The 22,426-nt window shown below is 48.1% G+C and overlaps 1 protein-coding gene across 4 annotated transcripts in view; it reads left to right on the top strand.

Annotated features, from left to right (window-relative positions):
- Nucleotides 1-22,426, top strand: part of HIPK2 (homeodomain interacting protein kinase 2) — a 177,743-nt gene that overhangs the window by 21,803 nt on the left and 133,514 nt on the right. The gene's annotated exons all lie outside the window — the stretch shown is intronic.

Below are 22,426 nucleotides of genomic sequence, written 5' to 3'. Positions count from 1 at the left end.
CTTTCTGGCACTTTTGTCATTTCATCTTTTCCACTTACATCTTGGGTCATTTGGTGTTTATATTAGGGTCTATTCTGAGGTTTGGAGCCAAGTGTATATTTTTTCAATACTCAACTGTCCCAACACCATTTATTAAAAAGCTTATACTTTCCCCACAGTATAATAAGGTCTACTTTATCATGTATTAAATTCCTTTAGGCATGGATGTGTTTCCAGACTATACTTTTTGACTGGTTGGCCTGTTGTCCGTTATTGGGGTGTCTATTGTCTTTTAGTTAATATCTGAAAGATATGAAAGTTCTTCCCCATTGCTCTTCCTTTCCAGAGTTTTCCTGGCCCTCCTCCTTGTTCGTTTTTCCATATGAATTTGAGAATCCACATGTCTTGATTTCAGAAAAACACACTGGCTTTTCTTTTTGGGATCACGTTAAATTTATAAATTACTTTACAAAGTCAGCTCTTCTCATCTAAGATCACGTTTTCTTTCCATGTGTTTTTGTTCATACTTTCCTAACATTTAAGGTTTTTTTGCGTGTGTAGAGATCTCAAATTTATTCTTGTAAACGAAGTCATTGACTTTTAACTGGTCGTTTTCATCTATGAGGACTATTGATTTCCATGTGTATTTTTTTGAACAGCTTTATTGAGATGTAATTCACGTAATTCACCCATTTAACATGTATAGTTCAGTAGTTTTTAGGATATTCACAGAATTGTGCAGTCCTCACCACTATCCAATTTTATAACATTTTCACACCCCAGAAGGAAATCCTGCACCCCTGTCCCACTCTCCTTTCATTCCCTGGAAACCACTAATCTACTTTCTATTTTGGAATTTCATGTAAATAGAATCACGCAACATGTGGGTTTTTTTGCAACTGGCCGTTTTCACTTAACATTATGTTTTCAGGGTCCATCCATGTTGTTGTAGGTGTCTGTCTTTTTTTATCATAGCCCTCCATGTGGGTGTGAAGCAGCATCTCATTGTGGCTCTGATTTGCTGATTGTTTGTAATGTTTAGTTTCCTTTCGCCACCTCCTCTAGTGAACTGTCATGAGGGCAGGGAGCAAGCTTTCAATTCTAAATCCCCAGTGACTGCCATAATGCCCGGGCAAATGTCTGATATTCAGTCAAGTCTTATTTAACGAGTAATTGGCTCTGTTATATTTCCATACCGCCTCTACTTTTTAAAGTTAAAATGTGGTTTAGCACATATAAGTTGATTTTTAGTTACTCTAGGCAAAACATAAATAGAGGGTGTTTTTCTCCCCTCTGGGAAAGTCATGTGTGAATCCAGCAGCCCAGTAAAGACAATTTTGTATGATATATGGTTTGCGATGATCAGCATTCATTTTTCTTTTTTTTTTTTTTTAATTTTTCTTAATGTTTATTTATTTTTGAGAGAGAGACAGAGTGCAAACAGGGGAGGGGCAGAGAGAGGGAGACAGAATCTGAAGCAGGCTCCATGCTGTCAGCACAGAGCCCGAGGTGGGGCTTGAACTCATGAGCAGTGAGATCATGACCTGAGCTGAAGTTGGATACTTAATCAACTGAGCCACCCAGGCACCCCAGCATTCATTTTTCTTACGTTAGACTGAATGACTGAGAGTTGCTGGTACAGCTACTGAGAGTAGCTGGTGTCTAGAAGACTCATTATCTTTTCAGGAGGATGATTTTAAGCTGTAGATTCTGTTGTTATTGGAGACTACTTGGCAACATATTAAAAATAGAGATGCAGGGCGCCCGGGTGGTTCAGTTGGTTAAACATCTGGACTTCAGCTCAGGTCATGATCTCGTGATTCATGGGTTCGAGCCCAATGTTGGGATCTGTGCTGACAGCTCAGAGCCTGGAGCCTGCTTCAGTGTCTCCTTCTCTCTCTGCCCTTCCCCTGCTCACATGCTGTCTCTCAAAAATAATAAACATTAAAAAAAATTTAAAAAAACAGTAGAGATGAGAACTTACGTAAAGGTATTCTGGGCCTGGAAACATGGCGTTTCAAATGAGATTAATCATATATTTGAGAAGTCCTAAGTTTACTAAGGTCTGTGTTCCAGAATTTCCTTTGTAAAGCAGCTGTATAGACACAGATCAGATTTAACAATAGAAGAAAGTGTTATCAGTTAAGATTAGGGTCTCCAGCTGACCTTAAAGAATATTTAGCAGCATGGCTGATGCTTGTGTGGGGGCAAGAGGAATATAGGAAATCTCTATGCCTTCTGCTCATTTTTGCTGTGAGCCTGAAACTGCTCTGAAAAATAAAGCCTATAGGAAAATTGTTTAAAAGAGAGAAAGTAGCTGAAATACGTATTTTTCATAGCAAAAGGGAATAATTAATGTCAGAAAAATAATCTTGAATAGGAAATGATTACTTTAATGTCAGCGTATGAAGAAAGATATTTTAATTATAAAAATTGGTGTGTGTGTGAGAGAGAGAGAGAGAGAGAACGAGTGTGTGTGTGTGTGTGTGTGTGTATGTGTTTGCAGGAGACTTTGGGGTCACTGTCCAAGGATTTAGAGGCCAAGAATCCCGGATTTTTATATTGCCACAGTTTTGTTCAAAATGTGTGACTTTTAACATGATTGTTGCCCTCATATTATTAGGCATGTTTGGGTGGGGGGGTAAGAGGGAGGGAAAGATTGATTAATTCGCTGATTCGTTCTTTCATTCATTGACTGGGACAGATTGATTTCCCTGAAGTGTCTGGGCCTGAGAGATGGGGAAGTAGAACATGGGTCAAAAGTATGTGCATTTGCTGTAAGGAAACATTTGTCTGAAGGGAACTGAGAATTGAACTGTATGAGACAGAAGCAGTATCTCAAGGGCAGATGGATTTAAAAAAAAAAGGTAACTGTGGATCCAGCTTGAACCAATGATTTGAAAGCCACAGGGAGCAGATTTAATCAAACTGTAAGGAAGAACATTATAATGCTGCAGTCTCTCCACAAATGGACAGTTCTGGGGAGCAGGGATTCCTTTGGTACTGGAGGAATTCAAGATGAGCATCTTTCGCTGGGCCTGCTGGGGAGTAGGATCCAGTATAAGATGGATGGGTGGACGAGAAGAGCTCTAAAATTTCTTCTGAGGGAGAAGGTAATCGTCCTGATAGGACGCAATGTGTCCGAAATATGTGGTTCCGGCTCTGTTCCTTGCGACCTCCACGAAAAGGTCTTGATGCCCTCCCCCCCTCCTTCTGTTTTCCAGCTAAATGAAGCTTTGGTTGGGTGTGTGTTTCCTTGACCCAGAGCCAGGTGACAACACTTATTTGAGCATCTCGCGTTCGTGCGCCTTCTGTTGCGGGAGACTTAGAGAAAGTAACTCTTGTTAAAATGGCTGCGAAGGCCGGACGAGGGCCCGAGGTGCCCTAGCTCTCGTGTCCAGTCCTGTTGAGGCCTCGCTGTGGAGCAGCTTTCCCCCTGCTTCCGAAGGGTGCCTCCCAGGGAGAAGTCAGATAACAGCTCGGCCCGGCCCCTTTCCCTGTTCCTGCGTCTGGCACCCATCTTTGAAGTCAGGTTGCAGCCCAACGGGCCGAGCTGCTGCCCTCCCGCTCCTTGGTTACTCAGCGCAACCTTTAGTCCAGGAAGAGTGCCAGTCTTCATTTCCAAGAATCGTATCTCCCTAGATGGGGCAATCTGCTTTAAAGGCCTTCTCAACCGGCGCCTTCCCCATCTGACGATTGGCATAATTAAAGGAACAGGTTCACCTTGTTAGCTGCTTGTACCGTGCTAAATCGGGGTGGGTGGCTGGGGCCCACGTCAGGGTGTGCGCGCGTTACCGTGTATGCGTGTGCACAAATATCCCGTCCTCCAGCCCTCAGAGTGGCCATTTTCAGAAGTGCTCAGAGTCGTAGGCAGACGCCAAGTTTTACTTTTCACACTTTCCCTATTGTGCTCAACCTAAAACAAAAATTTTTTTTGTTTTAAGCAGGCTTACTACTGTACGCACGAGGCTTTTTTTTTTTTTTTTATCTTGCCAGAACGAAAGTTGAGCCAAGAGAGAGCCTCCTCCCTGCATCGTCCCAAGTCAGAATTTGTTTGCTCCTTCCTGACATTTGTTATCTTCCTCCACGAATCTTTGCCCTTCACTCACGCTCCCGGTGTCGGGCGGGTGCCGTGCTGCTCTTCATCCGCAGAGCCGGGACCGGGCTCAGCGAACACTGTGGGGTGGAGAGCGTCTCCCGTGGTCGCTTGCCCGCTCTGACTCCCAGTCCAGCTGACAAGCCAGCCCCTTCCATTGGACTCCTTTGGAACCTGGCTTCTTATTACCTGCCACTCGGCTTAAACCAGAGGCTTCTCTCAGGGCATAGCTGCGACTGGTGCTACCCTCTGTTCTGCGAAGGCGGCCGCGGTTCCCGAGCCCTTTGCTCTCAGAAGTCAGACCCGCAGCCGCATTTGAGCCCCACCGCGTGTAAAGCCTTGTGCTAGGTGGTTCGGCTGAGAACGGAATAGAAAACGTGACCGTGCTTCTGGATCACTTTAGAGATGAACAGAAGAACCTGGGGACAAATGCCCACCTGGGCTCTCCCTGGAACAGGTGGACATGCCCTCTTCTGGGACATGCACTTGGAGTTGATTTCCTGGCGGTGAGGACACATCTGTGCTCACGTCTGCCTCATTTGCCACCCAGGTCCCCTTCGTGGTGAAATCTGGCGTGCGCACGTGCAGGCCCCAGCAGCGGTGTCGGACTGACGCTGGGAGTTAGGAAATGTTCAGTCGGGCCCTAGAGCATCTGTGAAGGAAAGCCCTTCATGTCTCAGGAGAGCAGGTGCGGCCGGCTCTCCACACGCTTCCGCACGGTTTACTGTTTTGGTTTCTGCCGTGAGGAAATATGGGTCAGTGAGAAATAGGGTTTGCCTTACTGGAGGTGACTTTGGAGAATCCTGTCCTCAAAAGCAAAAGAAGCCGAAAGACAAGGGGACGGAGGGAATGTTGGGTGTAGTGGTCCTCACCCCAAGAAGTTAACTTTGGGTGCGTTCGGGAAGACTGTGGGTTTTGAGCAGTTCAGAAGTGAGATGGGTGTGATTGGTACAGGAGGGAGAGAGGGGAGTGTGGAAGTGAGAAGTCGCGTGCAGGCACCCTGAGTAAAGAGAAGGCACGAGACAGATGTAATGGCTGAAGGGAGACCATGCAGAGTCTGGCTGTTGGGGGTTACTAGAACGTAAGAGAACCTTCTTTCATTTTGTCATGGGCGAGATTATCTGGAGAGTGGAGAAGAGCTGCGTGATGCCTTACGCTTCAGGTGTCTCCAGGACACCTCGGCGGGCTGGGTGTCCTCGAGACTGCAAGAGGAACAAGGCCTGGGCGGGACACCGCTGACCTCTGGGGGCCGTGGCAGCACAGCGGGGAGGCGGCGAGGAAGGAGCTTGGACATCAGTCCCTGCTCGACCAGAAGATATGTCTGTGTGCGGGAGGAGGTGGCTGAGTGGGTGGGTCAGAGAACATCTAAAATAGTTTCTGGGCGTGTGGGTGTGCCCATGTGTGTCTGGTGCCTCTAAGAGAAAAAGCAGATAGAGAAGGCCATATTGCCGGTGACCCAAGAGCAGCAGCATTGCAGTGTAGAAGCACCATTGCCTGGTCCGGAGAAAACACAACTGTTTTGTGCTTTGAAACGGACTAGCAAGCTTTCCTGGCCTCCCTCTCTCCCTCCTTCCTCCCTTCTTCTTTTGGGGAAGAATAAGAGCTATGCGTATGTAGTGGTGGCAAATTCAGGACTCATACAGAGTTTCTTAAAGCATCTCTCTGGGGTTTACCTTCTAGCCTTCCCGTGGTTCAAGGGAGCATCTGGAGAGCTGCCTTCGGAGGGTGTTTTCCAGGAGCGTTGCAGTTCTTACGGCATCTGCCTCCTCCGGCCCTTTGTCATGTCTCATTTATCCTTAGAGCTCCCCGAGTGTGCGGTTTCGTGCCCAGCCCTTAATGAGGGTAAGGGCCCTGCAGAAATCCCTGTTTGTCTGTCCAGCCAGCCAGCCCACCAGCCCACCAGCCCACCAGCCATCCACATAAGCGATTCCTCAAACCAGGAAACCTTCCCTAAAGGCCCCCTGCTGTTCTCTTCCCCCTTGGGTAGAAGTGTAAGTGCCCAGCCCAGGCCAGTGACTCCCGGGCACAGGAAGTGCTTAGCCTAGACTAATCGGGATGGGCCCCTGAACCACCCTGGGTGCTAGTGTTGGGGGTGACATTTGAACCAAATCAGGGTTCTGCCAGAGGACAAAGCGGAAATGGCTGTTAGGAAGGCAACTTTATGGTGCCTGCTTCAGCATATTAATTATTTTACTTTTTACTCTGCATCGTATTTTTTTTACTGAAAAAAAATTTTATTTTTTCTAAATTTGGCTCTCTTTACTATAGTAATTATTTTCGTTGAGTTCTATTCAATCAAGTGTTTACACCTCACCTTGTTTTACAAATTACGCTTTGTTTTGTGGTATAAACACATATACTACAATAACCGATACAATACAAAAGAACATTGAAGAACAGGAAAAATCAAAATAAATATAAAAGTTCAAGGCCAGGAGGAAAAAGTATCACAGGTATGCAGACACTGAGACCCCCTACATTGCTCTGGCTGAGCCTCCTAGTGTGTCTGAGGCGTCATAGGGTCAAAGAGAAGAGGGAAGTGCGGTCACTTCAGTAATTCTTGGTGCCAGAGAAGGAAGACATACTGAGTCTTTAAGAGAAGCCAGAGTTTTTACTTCTTTTGTTGTTTGTTTGTTTTTTAAGTAACTCTCATGACCCCGAGATCAACAGTCGCAGGCTCTACCAACTGAGCCAGCCAGGCGCCCCATTTATAAACTAAATTGTGCATGTGGACTTTTTGTTTTTATCTCGGAAGAATCAAGTGGTATCATGAACAGGGTGTGACGTTCCCACAGCAGATGAACAGCTGGGTTCTTGTAGCTCTTTCTCATAGTCCTCCTGATGGGAGACTCAAGGCAGAATTTGAGAATGCAACTTAGCAAAAGGAATGCTAGCCTCAACAGGTAAGATTTGATGCAACGCTAGAACCCAAAACACCCAGCGCAAGTGCTGGTCTCCACATCCATCAGATAGTCTCCATAACCATTACTTCTTTAACTGGTGTGTGTGTGTGTGTGTGTGTGTGTATGAGTAGGTATATACGTATATCTGTATACACTCACATGATACTAACACGTACGTACACGTGTATATGTACGTCTATATGAAGAGACAGTTCGGGTTATATTCCATTTCCATTGCCTACCCTGCTGTATTCCAGCTCACTGATTGAGGCTTTACGAATCGACCTGGTAAGTTTGACATCTTCTGTAGAAATTAAGGATTCTATTTGAAACACTCACAGAGGAGAGTTCTATTTTTGTAAATAGGATAATTGGGTGGAAAACTGTGCTAATATCTATCTTTATTTAACCACTCCCAGGGACAAAGCCTAACTGTTAAAACTGTGAGTCCATAACCAAGGAGCCACCATTTACCCAGGGACAGTGTCCTCTGTATGGAGGCTGAACAGTTCAAAAGAGTGCAGAAGCCGAAAGCCAAGACCATTCAGGTCCATCTTAGTCTCCAGTGTATAAACAGAGGGTGGGAAGTGACCAGGTAGACTGAGGCAGGTTAGTAGGGAGGAGGGGAGAAGAGTAAGTGACACCACCACCAACTGCCAGGAACGTTATGTGGCAAAAGGTTATGGAAGAGGGCTTTGGGGAGTGTTAAATGAGACAGTAATTGTGTCCCGACAGACCAAAGTTTTTTATTTTAAGTGACATTTGATGATCTTTCTGTCCTTGTGCAGATTTGAGCAGTCGATGGCAGTATAGCAGGCTTTACTGCCTACTCTACTCAATGCCAGGGGAAGGTAGGGATGGGAAGCATTTATAGAGCTCCTACTGTGTACTGGGCATATCATAAAATGGTCAGGAGTGTGGCTTTGCAATCACAGGGATCCAGCTCCAGCCTCTAAGGTCGAGTTTCTTCATTCAAAAAATGGGGGCAGTGGTGGTACTTTACCTCACAGACTCATTGGGAGGTGTCACGAATATATCACCAACGCTTGTTGGTGTTGTTGTTGTTATTAGAATGATGGCCATCAGTAGGTCTTTCTTTATATAAAGTGCGGCGGATCTCAAGCTCCCCATTTTACAGATGGGCAAACTGAGGCTTTAGGATGTTAATTTACTACGCTGTCTAAGATCTTTCACCTAGTGTCAAAGCTAGGGCTCAAACCCGGTTTTCTAGCACTGGAACCCGTTGGTTTTTCTCTGTGCCTTGCTACCTGAATTTATGGATGGCTCTCATATCTCACACTGAGATGTTTGGGCAGTAAACTCAAGCACATTTCTGGGTACCCTGTGCTGCTGGATGACTTTCTGTTCTTTCTGTTTGCATTTGATAAGCTCGGGCACTGGTTTGTGCCATGACTGTGACCACCAAGCATTATGCTGAGGGGTCTGGGTCAGGGGAGGCTTTCCCATTTGCGTCTGCCATGCCACCTGGAGAGCATACCTGTACGATGAGTGAGCTTGGCTAGACGAACGTGGCGGAGTTTACCAGCCCTATATTTTGTGACTGTGACAGTTGTCGTGGTTTTCCTTTTGTACTTCTGCCAAAGTCTGTGTTTTTGGACCTTGTTAAATCTGGCTTAGTGGACTTGAATTGACGTTATGTATAATGGAAATAGCCTTATGTGGTATAAGTTTCTGCCTGGGGTCACCACCTGCTCCCACAAAGCTGAGCAGCCAGTAACTTCTTACGGATCTTTTCATATTAATAGAATAATGGAAAACAGATGGTATGCCAGGAGGAGTGCTTTTTCTTGGGGGCTTTGAGGGCCTGTCATGGGCTGAATTGTGTCCCCCCTGCCCAAATTCATATTTGAAGTCCTAACTCCTCACACCTCAGAATGTGAGCTTATTTGGATACAGGATCATTGCGGATATAATTAGTTCAGATGAGTTCATACTAGAATGAACTTCTCCTCTATGGCTGGTGTCCTTTATAAAAAAGGGGAAATCTGGGCTCAGACACACAGGGAGAACGGCATGAGAGTGTGAAGGCAGAGATGGGGGGTGATGCTTCTACAATCCAAGGACCACCAAAGATCGCCAGAAACCACCAGAAGCTAAGAGGGAGGCCCGGAACAGATTCGCCCCCACAGCCTTCAGAAGAAACCAGCCCTGCCGATGCCTTGATCTTGAACTTCCAGCCTCCAGCGCTGAGAGAGGCCAATAAGCCAGTGTTGGTAAAACCAGCCAGTCCCTGGTCCTGTGTCACAGCAGCCCTGGCAAACAGAAACAGGGCCCACGAAGTGACTTCCCCGATTCGACAGAGAAACGAGTCACCTCACGTGCTTTGGTTACAATTTGCATTGGAGTGTGGAGTTGGATGTAAGCTTGAGAGTCAGGAAGTAGAAAGAAGACAAGCAATACAGACAAGCAGACCAACATCTGAGGAATGTGAGTGCTTGTTCTATGAAGGACATTGCTCTGAGGTGACCTTTTACCTCACTGGGTTTTTTTAGGAAAAACCATTTGTCCATTGGGGTTGGAAATGTATTTTCTTCAAGACTACAAGGTGACAGCTTTCAAAAAATTAGACCACCTACAAGTTTAAATGTTACCACCCAGAATAGTTTTGTCTACTAGAACTTTCTGCACCGATTATAATGTTCTAGGTCCGTACACACTAAAATGGTAGTCACTTGCCACGTGTGACTGTTAAACACCTGAAACGTGACTGGTGTGGCTGAGGAACTAAATTTTAAATTCTATTTAATTTTAATTTTAATTTGCCACTGTGGCTGGTGGCCACGGTATTGGACAGTGTGGGTCTAGAACAGCAGCCTGGTGCTAGGCTAGGACCCAGAGGCGAAAACGGTGCCTGGATTTTTAGTAAGGCTCATGGGAAGGCTGGGCTAACTGGTCACCCTCACGTGTGGTCTTGTCCTCAGCTAAAGGGGCTCTGGTGGGAGTAAAAGTGAAGAACACAACAGAATCTTCTAGATGCTTTACTGAAAAGACGCTTAACACAGAGCTTTGTTAGATGTCACTTCTCAGAGCCCAAATTGTCTTACAGTAGTTAGTGCTCAGTAGAGAGATGGGGCAGATAAGTGAGCGTGAAGAGGGCACGGAGAAGGTGGGTGTGTGGCTCCAGGTGGACTGCGTTTACTTTCAGGCTGTGCACAGGCCCTGATGTACCCCGAGGGACCTGTAGTCCCAGTGTTAGGACTGCAGGGATGTCCAGATTGGGCCACCTTCTCTGGAGGGAGGAGGGTCTCCCTCCGAGTCTTTGGTGTTAGACTGGCTTATGCAGATGGCCTGGCAGAAAGTACTGGCTGCAGCCCCCTCGGCCCAGCCCTCTGCCCTGGTGGCCACTGTCGCAGGATGTGCGAGCAGAGGATGCTGTTTGGGAGAGAGTGCACGTGGGATGTTTCAGAGTCGAAAACGGAACCCCATCCCAAGCATTACTAGATGAAAAAGAGCCCGTCTGTGTGAATGTTTTGGTCAGCCCTGGACAAATGACTTGTCATTGTATCACCGCTGGCTTTGGCTCAGTGCCCGGTATAATTTGAAAACTGCTTCTTTTTCCAGCTCTGCTTAGTTATCGTTTTGATTTCACAGAGAAGTAAATGGTTCATCAGTCTTAGGTTTTTCTAGCTCCTGAGACAAGTGATGGGTGCGGCACAGAGACGCTGCACGGCGGCATGGTGCCTGCCTCTCCCCGCGCCCCCCTTTACTCTGGCGGGCTGGACTCAAAACAGCGTAGGGGGTGTTGTGGAAGGAAGAGGGAGTACATGTGACTGAACAGTTAGCAGGTGGATGTTCAGCTGGAGTTTCTGGGTCCCGGAGGGCAGAGGTTTCGTTTGAGAAGAGGCTGAGGGAAAACCGCTTGTCAGCCTTTAGCACGTTTGGTGACTGGTGCCACGTGCCCGGGACCTGGGGGACACCAGTAAGCAATGAGGGCTAATAGTGCTAATGCTCATATAGCATTAACGCTGTATTAGCCCACTTAAGCACCAGCTCTCTCTTCTCCAGGAACTTATAAACTCACTGCAGACGGGGTTAGGTAAAGCAACAAAAGATAGCAAGTGATGCAAGGTCATTTGTGCTGAGCACCATCAGAGAGGCCCGAAGAGGCAACCCTGAGGGTCCCAAGCGACCAGCGATGTCTTACTTGGTCTGGTCTTTGAAGGACGGCCTTGGTTTGGATGGGCAGCGCGGGAGCCCGTGGTGGCTCCAGGCAGCGGTGCACAAGGCACGGCTGGGGGACAGTGGGTGTCAGACTTGGCACGACTGGAATAAGTCACAGGTCGCAGGTTTTTCCAACCGAATGTGCTTATTTGACTGCGGTTGCCATCAGCAGATGGAGAGTTCAGAGGGACTACCCTGAAATAATTCATAATTTGCAGATGCAGTCAGTAGCCCCGGTGCGTCCATGTGCCTTTCCGTTCCAGCAGAATACACGCAAAGAAGGGCTCACAGCCCCACCTGCTCTGCTCTTCCTGGCTCTACCTTTTATTTAATAACCCTCTGTGACCTGTGCACGTGAGGCCATCCGTCTCGTCTTTTTCTCCTTTGCTGTGTTTAAATAGACTTGGCTGCTACTTGCTGTGAAGGACTTAACTAGTTAGTGGGTGGGATCGACCTAATTGAGTAAACATATTGAGTCTAGGACGGTGTTTGCCAGGAGCCGCCCAGGAGGTGGACTCCAGCCTGGAGCGGAAGAGGAGGGAGAGGAAGGAGAGGGGGAAGGGAGGGAAGGGGGAAGGCGAGCTGGGCATTTCGCCCAGGCCGCTGGGGGCGCTGTGAGGACAGTATAGTTGTGGGAGAAAGGGAAACAAGGGAGGGGTAGGTTTGTGGGATGGAGAACAGGGTCACGACCTTGATTTGGGACATTTTCCGTATGAGACAGGACATCGCCGTGGAGACATTAGGTAGGCATTAAAAAAGCCCAGTCTTCAGCTTCCCTCTCCTTCCCTTGGCAAGTGGTTCCCCGTAGAGTCACTTCGGATTGGCGGGGGGAACGTTGCTCAAGTCTCCTGAGCCTTTATCCTCACACTTGAATGCTGAATCCAGAACTCCCCGTTCCTGCTAAGTAGTTCAAAAGCTCTGAGGGATCCTTGGAACAGTCGCACCCTGGTGGGACTTTTCAGAGCACTCCTGGGGTTGGGAGAGAAATTTCAGGGTAACTGCAGAATAATGTGAGCTATAACCGGCTTGAGTGATCTTCTAGCTGGGATCTGGATGTGAGACTGGCATGTTTGAAGGTTGCTGAATACCTGTTGACCCGCATGCCCCAACTGGGTGAACTCCATCTACCTTTTGATTCCTAACTAATCGCAGCGAACAATACATCAGCTTGTCTTCTGTCAAACGAGAGGGGTGAGCGTTCCCACCAGCCTCGCCGCCTTGGTTGGACAGGTCAGTTGACTGCCTTGAAGCTCTGCTTATTCATCTGTAAATTGAAGGGATTTGGCGAGCTGCCCTTTAACACGACTTCCAACGCTAGCATTTTATGTCGGTCAGGGATTCTTTGTCCAGGGAGTGCTATTTTTTCCATAGGAACCGTTCTGCAGTTGCTAGTTAGCGTATCACCCTGGCAAGAGGCGGCGTGGAGAGGTGGGCAGAGCACGGCCTTCGGAATCAGTGACCCGATCTTAAACCCACTCTGTCACATGGCTCGCTGCGCGACTCTGGGAGTTAGCCATTCCTCGCCAATCCTCAGGTTTTCTCGCTTGTGAGAAGGGGATGATAATGCCCATTTCAGGTTCATTGGGTGATAATAAATGTCAAGCATCTGCGTTTGTGTCCTTTTTTTTAGGCAGTTTTATTGAGATGTTTATATGAGAAACTCATACACCACAAGTTTGCCTTGGGTTTTAGTATATTCGCAAAGTTATGCATTAATCACTAGTGTCTAATTCCAGAACATTCTCCTCACCCCAAATAGAAAGTCCACACCCATCAGCAGTCCTCCCCCACCCCCCATCCCGCCCTCCCCATAGTCCCTGGCCACCACTAACCGTATTCTGTGTCTCTGGATTTGCCTGGCCTGGACATTTCATGTAAATGGAATCATACAGTATGTGGTCTTTTCAGTCTGGCTGCTTTTGCTCAACAGGACCCTGTCCGCCTTCTTTCGTGTATCCCCACTTTGCTCCTTTTCACTGCCGAGTAATGCTCCGCCGTATGGATGTACCGCATTTTGCTCATCCATTAGTCACTTGATGGACATTTGGGTTGTTTCCACTTTCTGGCTGTTATGAATAGTGCTGTGAACATTCGTACACAAGTTTCTGTGTGGAGTGTTTTCAGTTCCCTTGGTATCTCACTGTTCTTTTGATTTGCATTTTCCTAAAGGCTAATAACGATGAGCCTTTTTCATGTGCTTGGTGGCCATTTGCATGTCTCCTTTGGAGAAAAGTCTTATTCAAGTTCTTTGCCCCCTTTTTAAAAAATGGGTTATTTGTCTTTTTATTGTTGAGTTCTAAGAGTTCTTAGTATATTCTGGATACTATGCCTGGCATGCAGTTTTAAATAGGCATGCAGTCAGTGTCACTTCCTGTCCCCAGGTTTCTCACAGAAGTCTGTAACCTTTTGAGGTGACATCTAGAACTAATTGCTCAGATGTTGCATCCCCAGTATCCTGAGTCCTACCCCCTACCATTATGTCTCGACCAGAGCTCTTAGCACAGGGCCTTTCTGATGAGCCGTTCTGATCCTGGAGCCCAAATCTGGAACCGGGACTAGCAAGGGATAGCTAGGGTCTGGAAATGAGCTCTGGATGAATCCATTGGGCCAGTGGTTATTTCTAAGTCTTGGGCTACTTCTAAGTCTAAGTCTATTTCTAGTCTTGTTCTAGATGGAGGACTTAGGGGGTGATTGTACAGATTTGTTGTTGTTTGTTTGTTTGTTTGTTTGGCTGCTACTGCATTCTGGTATCCTCTAGCCTATGCTGTGGGCATCTGGAAGTTGAGGCTGACGACCACATGGAAATGTATAGGAGAACATCGGCCTCTTTCCACAGTGCCATGGCCAAGATGACTAACATATTTTCCAAGAGTGATCTGGCGATTTTAAGCCATGTATAAATATGTCCCAAGGAAAATCGTGGGTCTCCTTTAAAAACAAGGGAGTTTTATGGGAAACCTTTGAAGACCTGGAAATCATTCTCTGTTCTGAGAGCTGTTCTGAACTGTATTCTGTGCCCTGAGACATGTTCTATCCTTTGCTGCCCCTTCATCTTTACACCCATCCTCCTCCTCCTCCATCCCTGCAGCCTGGCGTGTGTAACCATTCCTCAAGGCCCAGCAGAATCTCTGTAGTTAGAACCCCTTCTTCCTGCACACCAGGGGAAAGTTGCCTGCAGGGCAGTGACGGCCTGGACTGCCCCTCAGAGAGCCACCTCCACCAATTTGTGAAACTGCCAAGCCGCAGATTTGCCCTGAAGACTTGTTCTTTCCTTAGATATGGCTTTGAAGGGCCATAGACTGACGATAGTGATTCCTCCCCTTCAGTTCATCAAGACAGGTTGAAATCTCTTTAGCGCCCAGGGAATTTGCTTTGGGGGGACAAAGTCAGCCCAGCTGCATTTGGATGATGCTTACTTATTTTAAAAGGAGGAGCGCCTAGGTGGCTCAGTTGGTTAAGCATCCTTCTCTTGATTTTGGCCCAGGTCGTGATCTCACGGTTCGTGGGTTCGAGCCCCGTGTCGGGCTCTGGGCTGACAGCTTGGACCCTGGAGCCTGCTTCCAATTCTGTGTCTCCCTCTCTTTCTGACCCCTTCCGCTTTCACACTCTCTCAAAAATAAACAAAATAAACAAATAAAAATTTTTAAAAAATAAAAGGATAGGAGGTACCTCTAGGAATGCGAGTCCTTTTAGAACAGCTGTCCCCAGGGGAGCTTTCTCTGGCTCCTTTTACTCCTCTGAACATTCGGATCTGCCTCTACCTGGCTGCCCTCTTCCTGATTTCATAGAGAAGCACACCTTGCCCTCGGGAGGTGTGCCCTCTGGTTGGAAGGATGAGATGAATCCATTATTCACTCTTAGAGCTGGAAGTTTCCTTAGATTATCCAATCCAGTGTTTTCCGGTCTCCTTTCTTTTGTGTGTGTGTGTGTGTGTGTGTGTGTGTGTGTGTGTGTGTGTGTTGGGGGGGGATTTTTCCTTTGGTAAAGACATTTGGGCCACATGGTGGCCCTCTGGGAGATGCGGTGCTCGCTCACTAGTAGATTCGAGGCTCCAAGGAGTCTTGCAGTGAAGAAGCAGTTCCTAAACTGTTTGAATCTCATTTTTTTTCTTCTTTTTCCATAAAGAGTATTAATAGCTCACGGGACTCTAAGCACACTCTGGAAACATTGAGTCCCATACGGACAAAAATACCTGTGTTCAGAAATACTGAGTGACTTACTCAAAGCCAACGCAGAAATCAAGATTTCTAACTCCTAATCCGTTGTTCTGCGTACAAATAACAATCCTGTCATGCTGGAATGACAGTGCATGACATTCACAACGTTGCTGTTTATGCTACTAATGAAAAAAAGAAAAATACAGGCTTCAGAGTAACGCTGATGTGCATTGAAACCTTGGTTCTGTCATTTGACTAGTGTGTGACCACGGGCGGCTAAGCCCATTAGTCTCTCTGAGTCTCTTCTCCAATAAAGCACAGATAACAACGGTGACTTCAGAGTTATTGTGAGGATTAGTTGAGATAGTATATGTGAAAATCCAGTCTGTGTTTCTACCCCTGTTTCCTCAGACTTTTCTCATCAGAGCAGGCACTGGGCCCCGTTATCTAGGATTTTGAAAGGCTAAGCATATTACAGATGCCAAGAAGTGGAGTACAGGTCACAAGTGATATTTATTGAATGGTTGCTGAAAGAATGAATGAGCATGAGTTAGGAGTAGTTACCTAGGAGCACGCAGAGCTACACTGAGCTGCTAAATATTCATGGAATCGAGGGGGAAACTGACAGAGGGATGGGCTAGAATTTGTAGATTAACTGGGGCCCCAGGGACAGGCTGTGGCCAAGGCAAGACACATTCAGCATCTCAGGCCAGCTAGCTGCCTTCCCCTTTTCCATCCCACAACACAAAACCATGCTTGAGGTCTTTTTAGTAAATCGGTAGCAATTTGCCTGTGGATTACAACGTATTTTAAACGGTTTGGGAACAAAGTTGGTCCTGAGGCGGGAAAGGTGACAGACAGGCGGAATGTGGCAAGGGGCTGGGACGGTGCAAAGTATGGCTTCTGAAAGGCGGAAGGGCCCCAGGGCCCCAGGGGCTGCCTGGGTCTGAGGTCCCCCCCCCCCCCCCCCGCCAGTGTTCCCAAGGGAGCAGAGTGGAGAGCCAGCCATTCTACGACTTCTCTTTCTCTCCTCTGCAGAAATCGTCCCTGTCTCACCAGCCCATCTCCCCAGCCTCCCAACTTGCTTGCGGAGCTTTGGAATTTGTACTTCTGCCTTAGGAGTTCAGTCTGGTGCCCCGACACGAAGCTCAGGCGTGTGTGTGTCTGCCACCAGCTCAGAGGGGCCACATGCCTGATAGGGAATCACCAGTTGCATCGGTGGTGGGCCTGGCTGCCTTCCTGGGCTTCAGTCCCTGTGTGCTTGCTGGTCTTTGCCCTTATTCTGGAACACATCAGGACCAACAGGCGACAGGCCCCAAAGGGCCGGCCTCATCGATACCTTCCTCGCCTGCTTGCTGTCTGGATTTCTCGTGGCCCTCGCCCTCTCCAGGTTTTCTCCCCGCCAGGTTCTCGGCAGGCGTTTATAGGAGCACAATCTGTGGGCGATAGTAAATAACTCTCCCCAAGGCTTTGACCAGTAGCACAAACAGCTTTGCCACAGCGAGGGGACAGTCAGAGAGTGCCAGCTTGCGTCCCGCTGCAGCTGTGCCGTGACAGAGAGCCGCTTCATCTGGCAACGGCACACCATGTGCCAGACCTTGTCTGCCATGCCAGGTGCTGGCTCATTCTCCGGGACGGTACAAGGCTAAGCGTGCTGCTGGCACCGAGCGAGTCACAGCTTCCCTAATTTATTTACCTCGAGTCAAACAAACCCTGACTCCTGCTTTTGAATGTAGACTGCGGTAGTTCGCAGATGACAGAAGGGCAGCCATTTCTGTAGAGTTGCCTTCTGTGGGCTTTAACTGGGGCTGCTGTATTGGATGGCACAACTCCTGGGGACAGCAGGAGGCCACTTTAGAAGACAGGGTGGCAGCTCCTGAAAAGGTGAAGCCTGGAGTATCCACACGACCCAGCATTCCGCTGCAGGGTACCCCCAAGGGAGCTGCGCACGCTTGTCCACACAGTCTCTCGTTAGCGAGTTCGTAGCAGCGTCGTTCCCAACAGCCAAAAAGTCAAACAGCCCGAATGTCCTTCAGCTGATGGATGGGTAAACTAATGTGCTCTCTCCACTCAGTGGAATATTATTTGGCAATAAAAAAGGGATGAAATGCTGACACATACTACGGCGGGCGTGAACCTTGAAAAAATTACGTTAAGGGAGAGAAAGTGGGCACAAAAGGCCGCTTGTCGTACGGAGCTATTTATGTGAAATGTCCGGAATAGGCAAAGCCACAGAGCAGAGAGCAGATTACAGGGTGCCAGGGGCCGAGGGAGGGAGAGCGGGGAGTGGCTGCTGGTGGGTGGGGGGGGGGGGGGTCCCTGATGAGAACGTTTGGGGGAATTAGCTAGTGATGGTGGTTGCACAAGTGAATGTACTTAAAAACCACTGAGCTGTGCATTTTCACAGGGTGACTTTTACAGTGTGTGAATTATACGTCAGTAAAGCTGTTAGATTAAAACTGCCCTGAGCTTGCCATTGTAGTCAAGTCCTTTGTGGACATATATAGGCTAAGGGTCAAGTGGAAGGAGTGGGAAGGCCCATGGCGGGAGAGGAGCAGCATTGATCGTGCGCCTGGAAAGAAGCACCAAGTGATGGGTTTGGATGAGCAATGCTTTGGGGACACATTGGGGTTTGGGGACACATTGCGGGATCCATCATGTCTGCTCTCAATTTCAGGACGCCTCGAACTTCCAAGTCCCGACCCCCTACCTGCAAATAAGTTCCAGGTAGATTTCATTAACTAATGAATACCTGCTCACCCTTATCCACTTAAAAAATATTTTGTTTGGAAATAATTGTAAACTTACTGAAATTTTGAAACTAAGCGTAATTTACAAAGAAGAGCCCCGTACCTTTCACCCAGATCCACCGGTTACCATTTTACGCCATTTGCTTTATCATTTGCATGCTTGCAGTCATGCACGCTCACTTTCTCCCTCTGTTGTCACACGTGTGTGTGTGTGTGCGTGCGCATACACATGTATGTTTACGTCTAAATGTACTTCCAGGGAGTGACTTGAGAGTAAGCTGTAGGTGTCATGGCCCCTTATTTCTGCACCATTGAATACAGCAGCCACAAGCCACACGTGGTTATTTAAGTTACAATGGAATAAAGTGTAAAAGTCAGTTCCTCAGTCACACTGGCCACATTTTCAAGTGCTCAGTAGCCCCCTGTGGCTGCGGCTCCTGTGCTGGTCGGCAAAGGTGAGGGGGCATTCCCGAGATCACACGGAGTTCTAGGGGGCGGCGCTGCTCTAACCCCCACCCCCCCACCCCCAGCACATCCTGCATGTTTCCCGACAGTAAGGCGCTCTCCCTGGTAACAGCATGGGCTCCAACGTTGGCGAACTCGACGCAGATGCGATAGTTTCGCACAACAGTTTGTATCCCAGTTTTGTCAGTTGACCCAGTAGTGTTCTCATTCCTTTTGGAATGAGGTCTCCAGTCTTGTCTGTGGCCCAAATCTGTGTGGTTTGTGCCCAGGGGAAGCATCTGAGCTAAAGACTGTGTCAAGCTTTGATGAGGGCGGCCCTTCTCCCGCAGACTTGACTCGCATGCTGGAGCCTGCTTGCATCCCCCTCTCAGGATCGTTTCGGTGTCTTTGCCGCTCAAGGTGCAGTTTCCCTCTCCTTCTGCACTGACATTCGGTCTCTGAGCAGGTGGGGCTCTCTCTTAAACCAGCAGGAAAGGCTTCCCCGTGCGTAAAAAGAAACCAGGCTGCCAGCAAGCACACCATTTTTCTTTGTTCTGATAAGTTTCCCCAGATTTTAGCCTGCATCTAAAGAGAGGCCCACCTTGTTCCTTGTTTGTTTTCTGTTCATGGCTGAGTTGTGATGCCATAGTTCTGAGTCACTTTGTGTGGCCCAGGACCAAGGGGGCATGGAGGCGCTTCCTGCCCCCAGCTCGTGTGCATGGAGGCCAGATCTATCTGTAGGCCCGCATTCCTGAGTGCTGCCCACCCTGGCCCTGGCCCTGGCCGTTGGTGGCTCACTCTCCACCAGGCCCGGGGAAAGGCTGATTCTTCATGATTTTCACCCGTGCTTTGGTTGAAGCGTGGGGAGAAATGAGCAAATCGCACAGTGGTTTCTACTTTTGAACTAACTGGTATTAGAGCTTATCCTCCTGGGGATTCCTGGTGCCTTAATGGGATTTCACGGCATGAGTAAAGCATGGAACACAGGTTCCCGGGCTGCTGACTTCACTTCCTTAGAGGTCCCTTCATCGCCCCCAGTAATTTCTAGCATTTTGTAGGAGTCAAAGCTGGGGGACGAGAAATCAACAAGTTTATTCTTTTGCCTTCTTGTATTTCCATTTGCCCCTTAGAATGTGTTCATACTCTCTCCCACCTTTTATTTGGATTCAGCCTTTCTTAGAAGAGAAGAATACTTAGCAAGGTAAGAGTCCCTGAAGAACACGGTGGGAATCTTATATGAGCCATATAGTTTGAGCCAAGAAAGAAAAGGGAAAAGGATTCATGCAGAGAGAGTGGAAATGGAGCTGATGGTTCATTTTCTGCTTAACTGAAAAAGAATGAAAAGGGCTTGGCCAGCGGGGTCAAGACCACAAGGCGAGCCGCTGAGAGCCGTGTGGTGCAGGATGGCGGCGAAGTTTCGTCCTTCACCACCTTTTGAGAACTGATATACAGAGGACTTTGAGCACTGGGCCCACTTGGCTCACTTGGGCTGGGGCGGGGGGTGGTGTGGGGAGTAGATGGAGTGTATGTATTTGATGTTAGTGAAAGACCAGAGAGTTCTCACCGCACCCGCCATCAGAAGGAACACAGAAATCTGGATGTTCTCCATGAATATCTCGTGTGTAACAAAAGGTACCCTCATAGGCCGGATGGTTTTGGTTGAGTGCTTCTGGAAGGGTTGCTGTGTGGTTTTGCTCGAGGATTATAGGTCCCTGTCACTCCTGGACCCCCCCCCCTCCCCCCCCCCCCCCCCGCCCTGGCCTAGGGATTAAGGCTTTATGTTACCTGGTAGTGTCCTTCCGGCTACGGCTGGAGAGCATCGTCATGGGGCAGCAACTCATAGACCCGGTGTGAGAACTGATTTCATTTTAGATCAGCTCCGGCCTCGGAGACGCATTCACGGAGAATCTGGGCGGCTGGAGGGGTCGTTGCCACAGCTGCTTCCCAGGGAGCATCCTGGTTCAAAGAGCCCTCGGGCCTGGCCACGAACACCAGGGCGTGCCTCCTTCTGCTGCTCCAAGTCAGCGAGAGCCCCGTGTTCTGTCACTCATCACTGCTCTACGGTACGGCCAATCCCTCTCCTGCCCTCTCCCTCCCCGCCCGCCACCACACTCTTTACATTGCTCCTTCAGTCTCTTGTCTGTGGCCTTGCCTTCCCATCCCATCAGCTCTACACCTTTCGTTCAGGACCTCACCTCACAGAACCTCCTCTAAGGCGGGCTGGGAGCCTCTTGGCCTTGGCCACACAAGGCCATTCTCCATTTGGCAGGCCGACTGGCCCTCTCGCTCACAAACACCTCACGAGTCCTCGCTGCCTACAGGATACAATTGAAACCACGTCTGACTATAACTCGTCTTTCCAAATGCATGTGCCACTCCCTGCGGGAGTCCTCAGATGCTTTCAGCCGTCCTCATTCTTCCTTGTGTTCCCTTCAGATAGTGGTGTTCCTCTTGTATCTTAAGTTATCTTATTCTTATATCTGCAAACTATTCCAGGTCCTGTGGGAAGTAGATGGCTTATAAATCTTAAATAATAATGGGTTTAGGGGCTCTTGGGCGGCTCAGTTGGTTAAGTGTCCAGTCTTGATCTCAGCTCAGGTCTTGATCTCAGTGTCGTGAGTTCAAGCCCCACATTGGGCTCTGCTCTGGGGGTGAAGCCTACTGGGGAAAAAATGTTTAGTCTTATTCCCTAACTGCAATGCATGTCTGCTGACCCACTGGCCTCTGTGCTTCAGCCTCCCACTGCTTCCTCTTGGGGTGCTCTGTCCTGTGCTCGGTCCTCCTTCCAAGCCTTACGGCATATCATCAGTAACAGTTGTGTCAGCCTTAACGTGGTCAGTTACCGGTTCCCCATCACCCATCTCCTTGTGTTCTCTTCAAAAGCAGTAGTACTGTTCTCACAGCCCTTGGGATGGTGCTTGAACATGGTGGTCTCTCGGCAGACATTTCTGGATGCTCACCATGGCCTCTAGAATCCTCAGCCTGGCAGATCTGTAAATCTGGCTTCATAAATTCATCAAGGATTATGAGGTCGGGAAGGACTGACTTGCAGTAACTAATCTTACAGAAGACTGATTGATTAATCTGGATCATTACAGAGAGAGGCGAGGCATGCTTATGCCAAGGGCATTTCCTCCTTGGTCAGGGAGGCCTTTCTGGAATCCCAGTAAGAGATCGTATTGCTTAGTAAGCACAGAATTTGAGCAAAAGGTATTATGTGTTTTTTACAGATAACTATAAATTTAAAAAAGGCTCTCTAGGGATGTTTCTCTCTAAAGAACCTGAATCACACATCTAAAATGAAATCCCCTCTCTCCCCCTTAACAATGAGAACTCTCCGACTTATTTATAAACTTCACTCCGACACTGTCACTTACCACTGTAACATCATCCCTCTTTATTTTGGTATGTTCGGCATGTTACAGTTCCCAAGTTTATAGATATCTTCCTTAATGACATTTTAGGATGATCATGTTTGAGTCACAAATATGACAGCATCTTAAATCCTGCTTTTGCAATTTCTAAGGATTCCTTCTTTTGGGATCTGCCGAGCTCTCTCTGTAAGTTAGCACAGCACAGCACCCCTATTAGAGCGGGGACACGTGCTGTACCTCAGTTCTTGGAGCCTCGGTCTAAAACCCCATAGAAGTAAGGAGTCCAGGATAGTGTTTGTTCCTCCATTAATGAGTCAGTGGTACCCTGGGTGTGGGAGCAAATGCTATTTTTAAACCCACTGCTGACTTCAGTGATAAAGAGGGTACAGACTGTGCCTCGCCAGGCTTGTGAGCGTATCGTGAGTAATACCCACGGTTATTATGATGTCAGAACTTGGGTATTCTCTCCCAAGAACAGAAGCATTGCATCATGCAGCTGGGGGCAGGGTGTGAAAAAGTCTCTTTTTCCCAGGAAAGCAGC

This window comes from Panthera uncia, chromosome A2 (genome assembly GCF_023721935.1).
Source record: "Panthera uncia isolate 11264 chromosome A2, Puncia_PCG_1.0, whole genome shotgun sequence".
Lineage (NCBI taxonomy): Eukaryota > Metazoa > Chordata > Mammalia > Carnivora > Felidae > Panthera > Panthera uncia.
This window is presented reverse-complemented; position numbering and strand designations above follow the sequence as displayed.